At 43.3% G+C, this 17,724-nt stretch overlaps 1 long non-coding RNA gene and 1 other non-coding gene across 2 annotated transcripts in view; one reads left to right on the forward strand and one right to left on the reverse strand.

The window, feature by feature from the left end:
- Nucleotides 1-2,028: 2,028 nt before the first annotated feature.
- Nucleotides 2,029-2,137, reverse strand: LOC115895998. The gene has a single exon (XR_004056036.1). It is a non-coding gene; the product is annotated as a U6 spliceosomal RNA (small nuclear RNA).
- Nucleotides 2,138-2,185: 48 nt separating this feature from the next.
- The window catches only part of LOC104673819, a 72,128-nt gene continuing 56,589 nt past the window's right edge, over nucleotides 2,186-17,724 (forward strand). The window contains exon 1 of the long non-coding RNA XR_749565.2: nucleotides 2,186-2,401. This is a non-coding gene — a long non-coding RNA (uncharacterized LOC104673819). The remainder of the gene's footprint in view (nucleotides 2,402-17,724) is intronic.

Raw genomic sequence — 17,724 nt, forward strand, 5'->3', positions numbered from 1 at the left:
CTAATCTGCTTTATTGGAATGATTTAAAGGGATGGGCAGATAGATAGATACGGTGTGAACACAGTGATTTCTATCATGTTTGGGTGCTGAATCTTTAGAGGCACATAGACAGATTCCTCCAGTGTCCTGATAAGAACGCCAGGGTAGCTCAGGGAGATGGATAAGAATGGGCAACAGCTGTTGAAGGCCTAAGCTACTGAGCTTGTAGGAGAAGATACTTGATTAGCGTTTAATAGACTTCTTTTGGAAAAAAACTGAAGGCTACACAGGCAAGGTTTGTATCATATGGCTTCATGGAGCTAGTGAGTGAGATGTTATGAAGAGCAGAAGTCTTTGACAGAATTGCAGCCAAAAAGATAAAAGTATAGGCCATTATGTCTCAACTTGGTCAGATCACTGTACCCAGATATTTGGTCAGACATTATTCCAGATGTTTCTGTGAGAATATTTTAAAAATGAGACTAACATTTAAATCAGTAGGCTTTGAGGAAGCCAAGTCCCCTCCACTGTGTGGGCAGCCTTCATCCAGTCAGTGGAAGAAAGTCTTAACAGAAAATGGAACGCCCTCTGAGAAAAGGGGAGCCTGTCAGCAGGTGGCCTTCAGACTTGAACTGCAGAATCAGATCTTCCCTTAAAATATATCTCTTTAGGCTGGGCACAGTGGCTTATGTGTGTAATCTCAGCACTTTGGGAAACCATAGCGGGAGGATTGCTTGAGCCCATCAGAGACCAGTCTGGGCAACATAGTGAGACCCCCATCTCTAAAAAAAAAGGTATTAAAAAATAAAAAAAAACTCTACATGTGCATGTGCACCTGCACACACACATCCACATTGTGTAAGGCTCTCTCCAGAAAAACAGAACCAACACAATGTGGAGGGGGAGGTTGGGGGAGAGAGAGATTTATTTTGAGGAGTTTGCTCACAAGATTGTGGAGGCTAGCAAGTCCAGCATCTGCAGAATGGACCAGCAGGCTGGAGACCAAGAAAGAGGCACTGGTGCAGTTAAAGCCGGCAGCCGTCTGCTACAGAAGCATGTCTTGTTTGGGGGGTATCAGCCTTTGCTTCATTCAGGCCTTCAGCTGCTCGGATGAGCCCTCCCCCGCCCCACATTACGGAGGGAAGTCTGCTTTACTCAGTGTTCATCCACTGAAATGTCAGTCTCATCCAAAAATACCCTCACAGGAATATACAGAATAACATTTCACCAAATATCTGAGCATCCTGGTCCAGCCAAGCTAACATGTGAAATTATCCACCACGTGTATCCCATTGCTCCTGTTTCCCTGGAGACCACTAACACACTGACCGATAGCTTTGGTTTCTGGCAATGGGCTTGAAAGTTTGAATAGCAGAATCACTCATCAAGACGTAGTTAGTAAGCTTATAAACGAAGAGTGCTAATTAATATAGAATTGCGTAGAGGATAAAGTGTATTTGCTTTGCGCATATGTTTAAGGACCCTGAGTATTCGTCTCCATTATTAATTATACTCACCTCATCACTAGGGACCATCTAACACGCGCCAGGGCCTGGGACTATGCCGAGTTCTGACAGTTCTCTGGTCCTCTCTGGCTGGTCCAGGGACATCATTTCATTGTCATGTGGGTCTCCCCAGAAGTTACTAACACCCAAGATGGAAGTCACATTCTTTTGTAAGAGTGACCCCTTACTCTGCCATATTCTGCTCATTAGAAATGATTGACTAGGTCTAGCCCACACTGGGGGAGAAGCTCCCACAGGAGGGTGGCTCCCAGGAGAAAGGGGTGACTGGGAGCTCACTGAGAAGCAGCCTACCACATTTGTTATTATTTTCCCTGTCAATTCTTCAACTTCAAATCTTTTCCCTTAATCACCCCTTACTTTCCACTTCACTGCCAACACCTCGATCTCTCTGCCTTCTCACCATAAAGCAGATTAGTAACAACTTCCGTAACTCACCATGAGCTCCTGCATAGCCCTCGTTCGCGGCAGCTCGTCATTATTCCTGAAACGCGCAGAACCACTTCCTGTTCTTACTCATTCATTTACTTATTCAGAACACTTCAGGAATTTGCTTGCCATCCTTGCGCAGGGGCCCTGCTAATCTTCCCTGTACTGTTCCGATTTCAGGACACGTGCTGCCGAAGCGAGGGCGCTTTCTGTTCTTGTTCTCCAGCCTTCAATGCTCCTCGTTGCCTGCTTCCAATTGTGGGTCGCGTTCCTTCCAACGTGCGCCTTCCATCCCCGCTGGGCGGAGCCTTCACTGCGTTACCTTCTCAACATGGCGAGCTGGCCGGATGTCACTTCACCTTCGCCTTTTCCTCTCCGGACTCGGCTCACCGACCTTCTCCGCAGAGCCGGCCCTGCTCACTACCGCCCCCACCGGTCGTGTTGTGCTTCATTTCCACAGGCCGCATAAGGTAACATTTACGTATGTTCTGGCTGCTTGACTGATTCTAATTTCCCTGTGGATGCTTTTCTTCAACTAGGCTGAAATCCGTGTAACTTCCTATATTTCTGTGCATATGGGGTATCTAACAATATTGAGCACCTACGAATTCCTCAAATACTTGTGGCTTCAGGTGAAAATAGAACTCTGTACTTCCTAGCTGCCTGAGCCAAAAAAAAAAAAAAAAAAAAATTAGAAAAACGCTAGGAAGGAGAGATAACATAAAAGCCAAAAGAAGGACTATTTCGAGGCCGGACGCGGTGGCTCACGCCTGTAATCCCAGCACTTTGGGAGGCCGAGGCAGGTGGATCACCTGAGGTCAGGAGTTCAAGACCAGCCTGGTCAACTTGGCAAAACCCCATCTCTACTAAAAAATACAAAAAGTTAGCCGGGCGTGGTCGTGGGCGCCTGTAATATACGAGCGACTCGGGAGGCTGAGGCACGAGAATCGCTTGAACCCAGGAGGCAGATGCTTCAGTGAGCCGAGATGGCACCATTGCTCTCCAGCCTAGGCAACAGAGAGACTCCGTCTCAAATAAAAGGACTGTTACTGTTTTGAGATATTTCCTAATAATTCTATCTCAAAATGTACAGAGACGAACATACTACGACTGTTTTTAGTAATCCCACGTTTTTCTATTATTTCTTCTTTTTAGTCATTCTATTTCTATAGTAGACACAGAGAATGATATCTCAGTGAGATGATTTTGTCCCCAAAGAGATATTTGGCAGTATCCGAAGACATTTTTGGTTTTCACAGCTCAGGGGAGGGAGGATTGCTCCAGGGACATAGTGGGTACAGGCCAGGGACACTACGATGTATAGAATAAGCCTCCAACAACAAATAATGACTTGTCCCTAAATGTCAACAATGCAGAGATTGGAAACCCAGCTTTATCTCGAGCACAGGAGTGGTGTGGTAAAGTTAGGGCCAACCTGGATTCTGAAGCCATAGTGCTTCTGTTCACATCCCAGCTGTGCTATTCACTAGCTGTGTGACCTTGGACACGTGACTTAGCATCCAGCTTTCTTCATGTGTAAGTGATCGGAGTAATAGAACTCATCAGTAAGTGTTGTCGGAGGATTAGCTGAGTTAATCGTTGTAGAGGTTGTCAAGCACTGTCTGGAACATAATAAAATCCATCACAAGTATTTGTGGTGTGAAAACCCCTTTGCAAGGGTTCTATGTGATATAAGTGGGAGAAGTCATCCCTTCCGGTGATCTCCCCCTGTCACAATGGAGTGAAAAACCTGAGCAGAATCTTATGGGCAGAGTGTAGCCTTAATTAGCTGCATCAATTCCTTGTGGCTGAATGACAAATTCATTGTTACCTTTGGCACTCACCACCATGTGAAAGTTGGAAATTGCAGCTAGTTTTAATTCAGGAGTAATATGTCTATTGAACATTCTGGCATTTCTCTGAGAGGATCTAAATTGACTATGTAAAAAAGGAGGTGAACCGGCTCTTTTAAATAAGAGCAGGCATGCAGGTGACTAACATGCTCATTAGATTTCAGACCAGTAGAGCCACCCATTGTTAGTCACAGCAACCAGGTCCAGCACAATGGAGAGACCACTTAGAGGTGCCCACACCATCAGGACAGCAGCTGTGCAGAACAAAGACACTCCCCTTTGAAAGGGACCATGTTCTGTGGCTTGCTCCAGATTTTTAATTTACAAAGCTAACGTGTGTGTGTGTGTGTGTGTGTGTGTGTGTGTGTGTGTGTGTGTGTGTGTGTGTTTTCCAATCACTCATCAGGTTAACTTGACATCTGAATTGCAATCCTGCACTGTGCTTTTGCAAGTAGATGAATTTCCTCTGCATCAGAACAGAATTTTCTTAGGTGTAGGTTTTACGTTATGATTCTTTTTGGGAGTTGCAATCATAGGAAAATTAGGAGGACTAAATCAAAAAGTATTTTAAAAAGTAGATAACTTTCATCACTTGATAATACATACATCTGGTTACATCTTAGTCTTTCCTAATTCAACTTAAGAATGAAGCTTGTAAAAGTAATTGGCAACTGGCTGCCTCTACTTTGCATTTAAGTCTCCATGCTAGAAGACAGGATGGGTACATAATTGACAAATAATTCATTTGCTTCTTAATTATTTACATCAGTTTCCCACTGTCCTATAGAAACACAGAGAGACTCTGGGAGCAACTAAAATATGTATTTTTAGGGTCTTCTTATGATTATGCTAACAAGTCGTACGGTGTCCACAGCAAATGTTAGCCAGGTGTGGTGGCTCACACCTGTAATCCCACCACTTTGGGAGGCTGAGGTGGGAGGATCACTTGAGCCCAGGAGTTTGAGATCCTGTCTTACAAAAATTAAAAAAACCCTAAAACCATTAATTGGGATTTCAGATAACAAAACATAATTTAAGGGAAAACTATATCACAATACTAAAAGCCTATAATATTGTTCTCTAAGAAGTGACTTTGGTTGGTTATAAGCAAGTTTGGGTTTGAAGCATGTGAGCTTGTGGTATTAGTTAAAATTTCATGTCCCCTTCAATGCCCTTCCATGCAAGACTCCTTTGAGACCTTCATTGCAGGTGCTATGAGAGGAAAATATTCTGTTTGCAGCATAGTAGCAAAATGAATGCTATGCACATAATTTTAGTGCTTGTTTCAGATTTAAATTATAGTTATTGTATATTTATTCATGTTTCTTTATGTGAACAAAAATAAAATTATTCAACACTAGTTCCAATATAATTATATGATTTCTTAATTCCAGTAAAAGTAATGGCCCATGTTTGAGAATGAAATCTTAGCTAGGTGAAACTATAAGTCTCTCTGATAGTCTAATTTTCTAGTTAATAATTTTCTCCATAAAAAGCTAAAACTTAACAAAAAATTCCAACTCTTTTTCATAGAAAACATATAAATTTTTAACATATAAAAAAGAAGAAATACAGGCATACGATTAAAATTTCAAGTGTAATAGGAGTGTTGCCAGGAAAAGGGGTTCCAATCCAGGCCCCAAATAAGGGTTCTTGGATCTTGTGCAGGAAAGAATTCAAGGTGAGTGGCAGAGTGCAGTGAGAAGAGAGGGTTTACTGAAACCTACCCAGATACAAAGTAGGGCATCCTCAGAAAGCAAGAGGAGGAACCCCTCATCTTTGTCTTAAGTTTCTCTTTTATAGGGATATTATCTATGGAAAAGCTAAGCTACATTATGTCTGCATGTCGGTGGGCTGACAGTGTGACAAAATTTATTCCTTGTTGGTTTAAAGAAAGCTGTCCTTGGCATTTTAGTGCACATGCACACCACAGCGTGACTATAATTCTCTTTAAAAGCATGTATTGCTATGTGATATTGGGACATTGGGACATTTTGCTGTCATAAGAGTTTGTCCTTGCAGGCATTTTTCTCAGCCATTAACATCCTATGACCATGGGTGGTGACATGGTTTGGCTGTGTCTCACCCATGTGTCCCCACCCAAATCTCATCTTGAACTATAGTTCGCATAATCACCATGTGTCATGGGAGGGACCCAGTGGGAGGTAATCGAATCATGGGGGCAGTTACCTCCAGGCTGTTCTCGTGATAATGAGTGAGTTCTCACGAGATCTGATGGCTTTATAAGGGGTTCTCCCCCACTTCACACTTCTCCTTGCTGTACTTCTCCTTGCTGCCACCATGTGCAGAAGGACGTGTTTGCTTCCCCTTCTGCCATGATTCTACGTTTTCTGAGGCCTCCCCATCCCTGCAGCATTGGGAGTCAATTAAACCTCTTTCTTTTATAAATTACCCAGTCTAGGGTACGTCTTTATTAACAGTGTGAGAAGAGGAAAATACAGGTGGTAACTGGCAAGGAATGTGCCTCATTAGGTTTAAGACGGAGTTGATTTTAAAGTGGTGGCACCCTGACTCTCCTAGGCTCCTGTTTCCCTAACAGGAGGGTATGCATTCATAGGTATTGTTAAATATCTGTTGTGTCACTTGAGTAATCTTGAAGATCTTTCGCTATCAATATAGATGGCTACTGTATTTTCCAATGAACAACTACCTTTTTCGTTATATGGATATTCCATTATTTTAAACTAATCCTCTACAAACAAAAATTTAGACATTTTTCTGGTTTTTACAATTACTAAAAATGACTTCACTTGTACATATTCCTTTCCTAGTTGCGAGTGTATATGTAAGATAAATGTGCTGAAGTAAAGTGGTATTTGAATCTGAAAATGATAGTTTTATTCAACATTATATTCAAGTTTCTAGTTTTACACCTTTGCCCACACATCATTCTTTTCAATTTTTGACGATGTGATCTGCAAAGAGGTATTAATGGCAAAAACCACAATTACTTTTGCACCGACTGAACGTTGTTTTCATTTTCCTAAATTTACACAGAATCCTTCCACATGTTAATTAGCCATTTTCATGCCTTTTAATTTTCTGTTGACTTTTACTTCTTTAAATTAATACTTTCCTGTCACGTGTTTGAAACTTGAGAGAAATGTTATGTTTTGCTTTATTTCGTATCTTGTCTGTTCTCCATATCTTTTCCTTTCAGTGTCTTTAATCTTTTTGTCTTTTTCCTCTTTGCTAGTATTTCCAGTCTGCCCTCCCTGACACTGGCTTGCTGGCAGCTGATCATTCTGTTGCTGGATGTTTCTAATGGAGTTTTGTCCTTCATTTGCTTTCTTTACTCTCCAATTTCCCTTTTGACCTATTTTATCTTTAATTTTTGTTTGATTCCATGTTCTGTTTAATTTCTTCTAGAGCACAAAACATGTGTTGAATATATAATTCTTTGCTCCTTTGTATGTTTCTTCCTGAATGTTTTTAAGTGGTAATTTGTATATGATATTCCCTCCTGCAATGTGTTCACGTGTATACTAGAAACAATGACTGTCTTGTCCTGCTAGAGCTTTAAACCCAGCAGCACAGCAAAATTGCCTTGGAAGAATATTTACTTATTTATTGAGACGAGCTCTTGCTAGGTTGCTCAGGCTGGCCTCAAACTCCTGGCCTCCAGCCATCCTTCCACTTCAGCTTCCCAAAGTGCTGGGATTACAAAAGCCACTATGCCCAGCCACCTGGGAAGAGTTTTAAAAATGCCAGTATCCAGGGCCCATTCCAAACCTCAACCTGATCGGGCATGGCCTGTAGCTGAGTTCCCTGTAGGGACTGAAGCACAGGGAGGTATGAGAAGTTTGCCTGGGCACCGTGGCTATGCCACTACCTTGCCAGTCCCATAGTGCCATGACACTGTGCAGGTAAATCTTGTGTCATTCATTTGCAGTTTAGTTTTATGGATACGTTTTCATTTTGTGGAGGAAAATACTTAGAAAAGGAGTATCTATCTGGCTTGTATGATAAGAGTATTTTTAACCTAATAATAAACTGCTTATTTTGCTCCCCCAAATTATTATACCATTTTACACCTCATTTTGCTTAACACAGGTTTACAAAGATTTTTCTTTTTTCATTCTAGAAGATGTTATAATTTTAAGTGTGATATTATGCCTGATGTCTATTTTGAGCTAAATTTTGGATATAGTGCAAGGTAAAGCCCGTGTAAATTTTGGAATCAGCTTGCTATTTTCTACCAAAAACAGCCTTACTTGGATTTTCATTGGATTTCTGTTGAACCTATAGCTCACTTTGGGAAAAACTAAAAGTTTAGCTATATTGAGTCTTCCTATTCATGACATGGTAGTTTGCTTTATTTTTTATGTGTAGTTTAATTTCCATCATCAATATTCTGTAATTTTCACAATATGTTTTACACATTTTTGTTAGATTTACCTCCAAATATTTCATGCTTTTGGTACTAGTATAAATGATGCCTCCTAAAATTTGAGTTTCCAATTGTTCATTGCCAGTACATAAAAAGACATTTGATTTTTATATTTTAGACTTGACTTCTACAACCTTGTTAGATTCACTTATTCCAATAGCATTTTTAAAAGATTATTTGGAATTTTTATGCAGTCAGGTAATGAATGTAGTTTTGTTTTTTTAAGTCTGTGTGCCTTTTTTTCTGTTTCTTGCCTTATTTTACTGTTTAAGATTTTCAATACATTTTAAATAGAAGTGATGAGAGTTGATCTTCTGGTCCTGTCCTGTGCTAATCATGGTTATTTTAAAGTCCCTGTTTGATTGTTTTAGCATCTTCTTCATCTCTGGGCCTTTATTCTGTTGATTACCTTATCCCTTGATGGTGAGTTGGATGTTTTCTTGGTTTTCACCTCATATATATATGTATTTTTTAAATTAACCATCAGACATTGTGTATAGAGGAACAATAGTAATAAAGGGACTTTTACAATGTTTTATGTCCAGAAATAGGCATACTTCTGCCAGGCCACTTGTGTGGAAATTTGGTTTGAGTTTGGGTTTTGTTGCTGCTATAATCACAGTTAGTTCAAACTTTTAAGTTCTCCCAGTCATGGGCTCTGGCACCTAGTACTAGTGAGGAACCTGGTGTGCTGGAGAGATTTTCTCAATGTTAGTGTTTCACCTTCATCTTTTGGCAGACCCTGAATGCCTGTACTACAAAAGATGTCTCTCTTTTCATTTGATTCCTCCCTCCCAAGAGTAAACAACTGTTGTTGCTTATTTTCCCATGAAAGACTTGAGGTGTGGAAGGGGCATTTTTTTATTCTCCTGGTCTAGCCTCAATCTTAGGCTATTCCTGTTAGCCTGGACCTCACGTATGGGATTTTCTCAGTATTTCTGCCTTTGTCTCATAGTCAAACTCTGCTTGTATCTGTGGGGGTTTTCGGAGAAAGCTTCCTGCTCCTTGCCCAATGGTAGCAGACCTCTCTTTTATATGGGGCATGATCCAGGGGCAGATGGCTTTTGCTTTTAACTACCCTACCACAAACAAACAAATTTTGCAAACCTTGAGGGACAAAAGGATTACCTGTCCACCCACAGTAGCCTCATGTTTTTGTGTTGTATGAAAGAAAGGCCCAGAAAGGAGGTGGGGATCTCTGTCTGTGTGCTGCCACATGATGCTCTCTCTCTCTGCTTTTCTGCCATGTACCATTCTTCTCTATGGGCACCCAGTGGAGGCCCATTGGGAAGACCCTGGGAATGCAGACTGCTCATGTGTATGGGCTGTGTTCACACTAATGCGAGGCAACAATTCTAAAGATGGGTAACATCAACCCCAGCACTTTGGGAAGCTGAAGAGGATCGCTTGAGGTCAGGAGCTCAAGGCCAGCCTGCAACAGAGTGAGACCTCATCTCTACAAAACATAATTTAAAAAGGTTAGTTGGGCATGACTGGTGTGCACCTGTAGTCCTAGCTCCTTGGGAGGCTGAAGTGGGAGGATCACTTGAGCCCAGGAGGTTGAGGCTGCAGTGAGCAATGATCGATTGTGCCACTGCATTCCAGCCTGGGCAACAGAGCAAGATCCTGTCTATAAAAATAAATAAATAAAAATAAAAATAGGTGATTTTCATTTGTTACTTATGACAGTTACTATTCAAAGGCTTTATCTGTATTAGCTCATTTAATTCTCACAGTAACCATATGGATTAGGAGTTACTGTCATCAATTCCTTTTCTGGAGTTAGGCCAAATCACAGGTTAAGGGCACGGTTCTTTACAAGACTGCCTTCATGGCAGACACCAGCTGCAAGTTTGGAGGCCTCCAGAACCACCCGAACTTCTAACCAGCTGGCTACCAATTCGGGGGTCCCTACAGACTCTCTGAGGTTCAACAATTTTCTAGAACATCTCACAGAACTCAGGAAGGCATTATACTTATGATGACAGTTTTATTGCAGTAAAAGGATGTACTTCAGAAGCAGCGAAAGGGAGAGATGCACAGAAAGGGATCTATGAGGGTTCCAGCTGCGAAGCTGCCCTTGTCCTCAGGACATGCTACCCTTCCAGCACATCAGTTTGTGGACTGCCACTGTGCATTGGCACAGAGGAAATTGCCAACCAGGGAAGCTCCCCTGAGTTCTTGTGAGTTTTATTGGGGTTTCATTACATAGGCGTGATTCATCGAATCATTGCCCGTGTGTCTCAGTCTTTGGCCCCTCTCCTCCTCAGAGGTCAGACCTCTGGTTCAAAGCCCTCAACCCCCAATCACATGGTTGGTCTTTCTGCCTTGAGCAGCCTCCATTCCAAGTCATCGTGTTCACATAAACTATCAAGTGTGGTCCCAGGAGCCCCCCAATGAATTACAAAGACACTCCTAGAGCATGGGAAATGCCAAGGGTTTAGAAGTGACTTCCCAGAACCTGGGGACAAAGGCCAGCCAGATTCTTAACAATGTACTTCCCAGATGAGGAAACAGAGTCACGGAGCTATGCAGTAATTTACCTAAGGCACTCTTCTAGCAAATGGTAGAATTGTGATTCAGTCCACACCATCTGGCTTTAGAGTATGTGCTCGTAAGTGGTCCAGCCTCCAGTGAAGGTGGAGAGTAAGTAAAAGTGAGAAATATAGGTTGACTCTCAGTTTTTTGACTTGTTCCGAATAGGGAGGTGAAAATTTCATTAACTAGAGTAGGAAACATCATAGGAGAGGGACTGGGAGGAAACATAATGAGCTCAGTTCCCGAGCCTTTCATGTTTGAGGAGCCCATCATACAGCTGAGTGTGCAAGAGAACGTCTCCAGGCTAGAGATGGATGTCAGTTTCATCAGGTTTTCAAGCAGTGAACATGCTCAAGGAAGCCTCTAGAAAGAGAAGGGAAGAGTGTGTAAATGAGAAAGTCCTGTATGGAACTTTCTCACGTGAAATGAAATGTGGAACACAAACATTTCAAAGATAGTTGGGGAAATGGAGTAGTGAAAAAAAAAAAAAAAAAACAAGTAGGAGTGGTGGAACTCTCAGGGCAATGTGGGTCCTACAAGCCGCATGGGAGAACAGTATTAAGAACTAAATGCCAAAGAGAGTTGATCTGCCTTAAAGACCTCCCTCCTCTGTACCCAGGGTTTCCCTTTATTTCTCCATCCTGGCATTTGTTATGCTGTAATTTAATTGGTTATTATTATTATTATTATTATTTTATAGACAAGGTCTCACTCTGTCACCCAGGCTGGAGTGCAGTAGCGTGATCATGGCTCCCTGCAACCTCAAACTCCCCCACTCAAGTGATCCTTCTGTTTCAGCTTCCCAAATAGCTGCACTGCAGGCATGCGCCACCACGCCTGGCTAATTTTTTTTTTTTTTTTTTTTTTTTGCAGCGATGAGGTCTCCCTATGTTACCCAGGCTGGTCTGTAATTGATTGTCTTGTTTCTTTCTTTACCACAGACTGTGTGCTCCATAAGGGTAAAGGCCGTTTGTATCTTGTTCGTTGTCGTATCGCCAATGCCAGCTCAGTGGTGAAAGTGGGGACTGCTTAGTAAGTATAAACCCTCCATAATGAGGCAACGAAAAAGGGGTTTGGCTGCTAGAAGATTATTTACAACAGTTGCAAAAGAGCTTCAGGAAAATGTGGGGGCTGAAAATATAATTTTGTAATAATTAATGCATAAAATAAGCATGTAAGTAAAGATGGTGAATTAAATAAGTAGAAAAAATGGTTGGAAGTAGAGGTAGACACAGGATGGAGAAAGAAGGATTTATTAGGAAAGGTTTATGGGTATGCCTGGGGAGAACAAGCCAGAAGAGAGGAGAGAAAGGGTTAATGGGTTGAGTATGATCATGGAGGACTGCGAGAGCACAGGAGGGTGAACAAGGGCAGGGACCCTTGGAGACGAAAGAGGGGAAGGGGAGCGCGGGGCAGAAGCAGGAAGATCTCTCTGACCTTCTCCCACTGTTCTCCTCCAAAGCAGGTCCTAAAATAATTATTTTATTTTATCCTCTAAAACAGGTCATTAGACCTTCATTCCAGTGGTTCTTCCTTCCTATACCTAGAGAAAAGGAATGAAGACCCACAGATGCCAAGCAGAATCTGAACAAATTGGCCTTGCTAAGTAGTCCCCAGGTTATTCTCATTAACTCATATTCCCTTTGTCCAACCATCCTTCTACAGGACTGTCCACTCTTCATCGATCCTAAGCATAAAAATACAGTTTTCCCTGTTTCTTTGGGCCTTCGTTTCTGAAGGCTCCTAGATTATGTAAAACTTTGATTAAATAAATTTGCATGATTTTCTTTTGCTAATTGGTCTGTTGTTATGGGGTCTCAGTCATCAATGTTGCAGTGGGTTAAGAGAAGATATTACTTTTTCTCCCCTACAGAAGCTGAGCAAGAACAGATAAATGAAGTCAGGGGCGAAGGCCTGTCTAAGGTGAACACGACAGACACGAGGGCTTTAAGGACAACTGTGGGCTCCTGGCCTGCTTCGCACAGCACAGGCAGTGACTACAGGCTTCATCTCCACTGTGCAGGTCTGAGAAGACTGGGGGGTCTGTTAGGGCAATAGGGGCTGGGGCAGTAGCGAAAAAGTGGTTCAAATATGGGGTAGGCAAAACAGTGTAGTCAGACAAAAACTAAAATGTTAAGAACAGTGGAGTAGATTAAAGTTTTTCGAGAAGCAGAAGAGAGAATTAGTGGCATGAGAAAGCTGTGAGAAAAAAGAGTGTTGCAGTTTTAGATTTCACTAGGGGGCCAGGCATGGTGGTTCATACCTGTAATCCCAGCACTTTGGGAGACTGAGGTGGGAGGATCACCTGATCCCAGGAGTTTGAAACCAGCCTGGGCAACATGGCAAGACTTTGTCTCTACAAAAAAAAAAAAAAAAAGTAGAAAAATTGTTACTGAAATGCCAGAGGGTTGCTCTCAGTCCTGCTGCTCATGGCACAGAAAGCCAATCAGTGACGTGATGAGTGTTGCCAAGGAAGAAGGCTTTAATAGGGTGCTGCAGCTGAGGTGATGCCAGCTGAGTCTCAAATTCATCTCCTTGACTGATCAAAACCAGGAGTTTATATAGCAGGCAAGAAATGTAACAATGTATAAGAAAACAGGGCTAGGCACAGTGACTCAGGGTGGTTGCAGTGGTTCACACCTGTAATCTCAGCATTTTGGGAGGCAGAGGTGGGCAGATTACAAGGTCAGGAGTTCGAGACCAGTCTGGCTATGATGGTGAAACCCTGTCTCTACTAAAAATACAAAAATTAGCTGGGCATGGTGGCGTGCACCTGCAGTTCCAGCTACTTGGGAGGCTGAGGCAGAAGAATAGCTTGAACCTGGGAGGTGCAGGTTGCAGTGCGCTGAGATTGCGCCACTGCACTCCAACTTGGCAACAGAGTGAGACTCCATCAAAAAAAAAAAAAAGAAAAGAAAAGAAAAGAAAAGAAAAAGAAAACAGCAGGAACTTGGGAGGGGCAAGGAATCGATCATGGTGAATGAGGGGTTGGGCATCTGGTGTGGTGATCTGGTTTCAGTTCTTTAATACTTTTTGTGAGAGGCCTGAAGGTCATTTCCTGAGGAATTATAAGCTCTCTAAGTGATCTTGGTGCCTGCCAACAGTATGGGAAGCACTGACTTAGCAGAAGCACACGCAGTGCCTTGATCCCAACATATCTGCAGACTGGACCTCAGGCACCTGGGCAGCCTTAGGGCCCTGGGCCTGTGCAGGAAGACTCTGGCCTACGTAGGGATGCCAGGTCATTCCAGAAGATAGACCCGTGTGCCCAAGCTACTGCTGACTTGTGGACCATGGCCACCCATAAGCAGGTTACCATCTTTAGGCAGATAGTGCTAGGTCCTGCGTGCTGTGTTTGGTAAATCATTGACTTCCCCAGTCAGGGGCGGGGAGAGGGACTTGCGTGAAGAGGACAGTCACAGGTTTCACAAGGTTTTCAGGAGGGTTTCCAGTTCATCCTTTTCATTGCAATAAGCAAAGCTACAGTCGAACATTTCTCTTCATCAATTACACTATTTGTGTAGTTATATTTCATTGGCGATAATCTTAATCAAAGATTACATGATTAATTTATTAACTTAATTGAATGTATTTATTCTGAACACAGCATGCTAACAGCTTCTTCCTCTGAAAACAGATGAAGCTCTAAATTCTTTGTGGATAATTTCTACATTTTCTTTTGCAGATAGTGGGGAATATTTACCTAGCTATAAATTTTGTTAAATACATTTGAAATATATACATTTTAATCTGTATATATTAAACTTCTCCACCCCTGCTCCCAACAAAAATAGCACCCCATATATTCTGAGACTGTGACTCCTTTACTGAATGTACCCAAAGGCGAATGCACCAGGTTCAGGGGATGTGTTTGGACCTGAGGCCACACTGGATAAGACACGGTTTGCTGTTCAGGGGATGCCGTTGGACCTCGAGGCCACACTGGATAAGACACGGTTTTCTTTGGATTTGTCTTGTCAATTTTGATTTTAGGAAAATTTTATTTTATTTATTTATTTTATTTTATTTTTTTTTTTGAGAAGGAGTCTCGCTCTGTCACCCAGGCTGGAGTGCAGTGGCCAGATCTCAGCTCACTGCAAACTCCGCCTCCCGGGTTTACGCCATTCTCCTGCCTCAGCCTCCCGAGTAGCTGGGACTACAGGCGCCCGCCACCTCGCCCGGCTAGTTTTTTTTTTTGTATTTTTTTAGTAGAGACGGGGTTTCACCGTGTTAGCCAGGATGGTCTCGATCTCCTGACCTCGTGATCCGCCCGCCTCGGCCTCCCAAAGTGCTGGGATTACAGGCTTGAGCCACCGCGCCCGGCCAGGAAAATTTTAAACATTTCCCTTCCTCGAGGATTAAGATCTGGAAGCAGATCTTTCATTGGCTGGCTTTGCTTGTATTTGGGCTCGAAGATTCCTTGTCTTTATTAAACCCCTCCTTGTTAAGCCAGATAGGTCAGAACCCTAGCTCTGTAATATAACAGCTCTCCAACCTTACACTGGTGCCTTACATTCTGATTCCTTTCTACAAGAACTGCAATGAAGATTAAATGAGATCTTACGCAAAAGCATTTTTTAAATGACTTAAGGCTAACCTTGTCTAAATCAATTGTCACTGCTTTAACTTGCACAAACCTACCTTGCTGAAAGTCAACTTTGGGCTGATGTAGCAGCCACTTCTAATCACAGTCCGATTGACTTCTCAGAGGGTTATGCATGGCCGAGGCTCTGCTGTCTCCTTCCCCTGGGAATGCCCATTCTTTAGACTGGGAGGAAATGGGATTATCTTCCCTCCTTCCCTCACCACAGAGCTGCTCTCCAGCCTTGAGCCATGTCCCCATGGGGTTGAGGAGTCCTCCAGGAGATTCTTAAAGGATGGTTCCTCCATCTTCCAGTGGCTCCAGGTGCAGGGGACGGGGTGAGGGTGGGCCAGAGAGGAGGAGTGAGGCTATCACTGCTCTCTTAGAAGCTCCACCTCTGCTCTCAGTACCTACGGGGTGCCCTTTCTGGAGACAGGCACATTCGTCAGTCCAGAGGAACACACACTTGCTCCGGTAGGAGCAGAAGACGAGTTTTCTCTCTGCCCTCCAACATTCTTAGCTGAGACTCCCTATAACAAAGACAGAGTAAGAAGAGAAAAACAAACAGAAGTTTATTAGTATGTGTAGCTCGTGTGTACTTGGGAGACACCCAGAGAACTGAGTATGTTTCTGGAGTTGATCTCAAACGGGTAAACTTCAGGCTGAAAAACCTCCATGGTTCAGGAGTCTAGAGATCTAGTTGTTCTTCTCTCCCTGGTGCAGAGAGGAAGACACCTTACAAGTGGACAGTCAATGTTTGGTAAATCATTGACTTCCCCAGTCAGGGGCGGGGAGAGGGACTTGCGTGAAGAGGACAGTCAGTTTCCTTTTCACAAAATGGTAAGTCTGTGCTTTTAAAGGTTTTCCTGTGTCTGCAGTTTCTCAAAATAACCAGCTCCAAATGATGCAAAGAGGTATGTGTTGGAGGAGTGGTCTGGTTAGTCTCTGACAGTCATATTTTGGGGTGATACAGTCTGGTCTCTGATAGTCATATTTTGGGGTGTATAATCTGGTCTCTAATAGTCATACTTTGGGGTGATATACTCTGGTCTCCGACAGTCATATTTTGGGGTGGTATAGTCTGGTCTCTGACAGTCATATTTTGGGGTGATATAGTCTGGTCTCTGACAGTTGTATTTTGGGGTGATATAGTCTGGTCTCTGACTCACATTTTGGGGTGATATAGTCTGGTCTCTGACAGTTGTATTTTGGGGTGATATAGTCTGGTCTCTGACAGTCATATTTTGGGGTGATACAGTCCGGTCTCTGACAGTCATATTTTGGGGTGATATAGTCTGGTCTATGACAATCACATTTTGGGGTGTATAGTCTGGTCCCTGACAGTCATATTTTAGGATGGCATATTCAGAGGCCTGTCAGTTTCCTGTTTCCAAGATGCTGCCATCAGCAGATCCAATCTTCACTGCCTCTGGCTGAGTGGAAACTAGCCTGGGCATGAGGGCATGTAGGCAGAGCAGCACAGTAGTGAGGGGAGGGAAGATCCGTGAGGAAGGAAGGCATCCTCCCGCACCCCATGGTGTCCTGCACCATCATCGCAGCACTTGTAAAATGAACGCTTTACCTGCCTTCTTCTGCATCCTAAATGACATGCTTAGCACTGCTTCGTCTTTATACTTCATCCTAAATGACATACTTAACAGTGCTTCGTCTTTATAAAACAGATCTTTCTTTAAGTCTTGTGCATGCTGCAGATACAAAGCAACTTTTATGCGTGACCTACCCTAGTGGCCACCTACCCACAGCCCTGTGCGACTGTGGAGATGGCATGAACCTACCTCACCCGTGTCTGCGGGAGACGCTGTCTGCTCTGGACCCCAGGCTCACTTGGCTCAGACCCCATGCTCTGCTCAGTGCATCCAGCCTAAGCCAATTCTGCACAATCAGCCATGAAAATGGAACCCTCTCCAGCCTGTGCTTTGCAGGAAGGCTGTTTACTCTTTCTGCAAAAAGCCACACAGGTGGCACATTGGCTTTCTCTGTGGTCAGACCCTTCATTGCCAAAATCTTCAGCATGTTTCTGGCTTCCCTTATATTCTTTATTTCACTTGAAAAGGGGGTTGGAGTGTGAAACATTAATATCACACTGTAGCCTTTTTCTTAGAGTTTCAAATTGGTAAAAAAGGAAAGAACTCCTGATTTCTTCCTTCACTTAAAATGTGTGAGGCAGTCCCTGTGTGTGTGTGTGTGTGAGGCAGGCCCTTTGTGTGAGGCAGTCCCTGTGGGGTTTCTCCCGCCATCACCACTTTACGGTTGGTCCCGGGCTGCCCAGGAGCGCTGTGCTGGTTGCCTGGTTGGCAGGAACCCCAGCTGGAGCTCCCCCAGGGGCAGGAAGGTGGCCCTGGATCTCCAAGGCAGAAAGCGTCCACGTGCTTGTGCCTGTGTGGCTCC

This window comes from Rhinopithecus roxellana, chromosome 2, assembly GCF_007565055.1.
Source record: "Rhinopithecus roxellana isolate Shanxi Qingling chromosome 2, ASM756505v1, whole genome shotgun sequence".
In the NCBI taxonomy this organism is placed as follows: Eukaryota; Metazoa; Chordata; class Mammalia; order Primates; family Cercopithecidae; genus Rhinopithecus; species Rhinopithecus roxellana.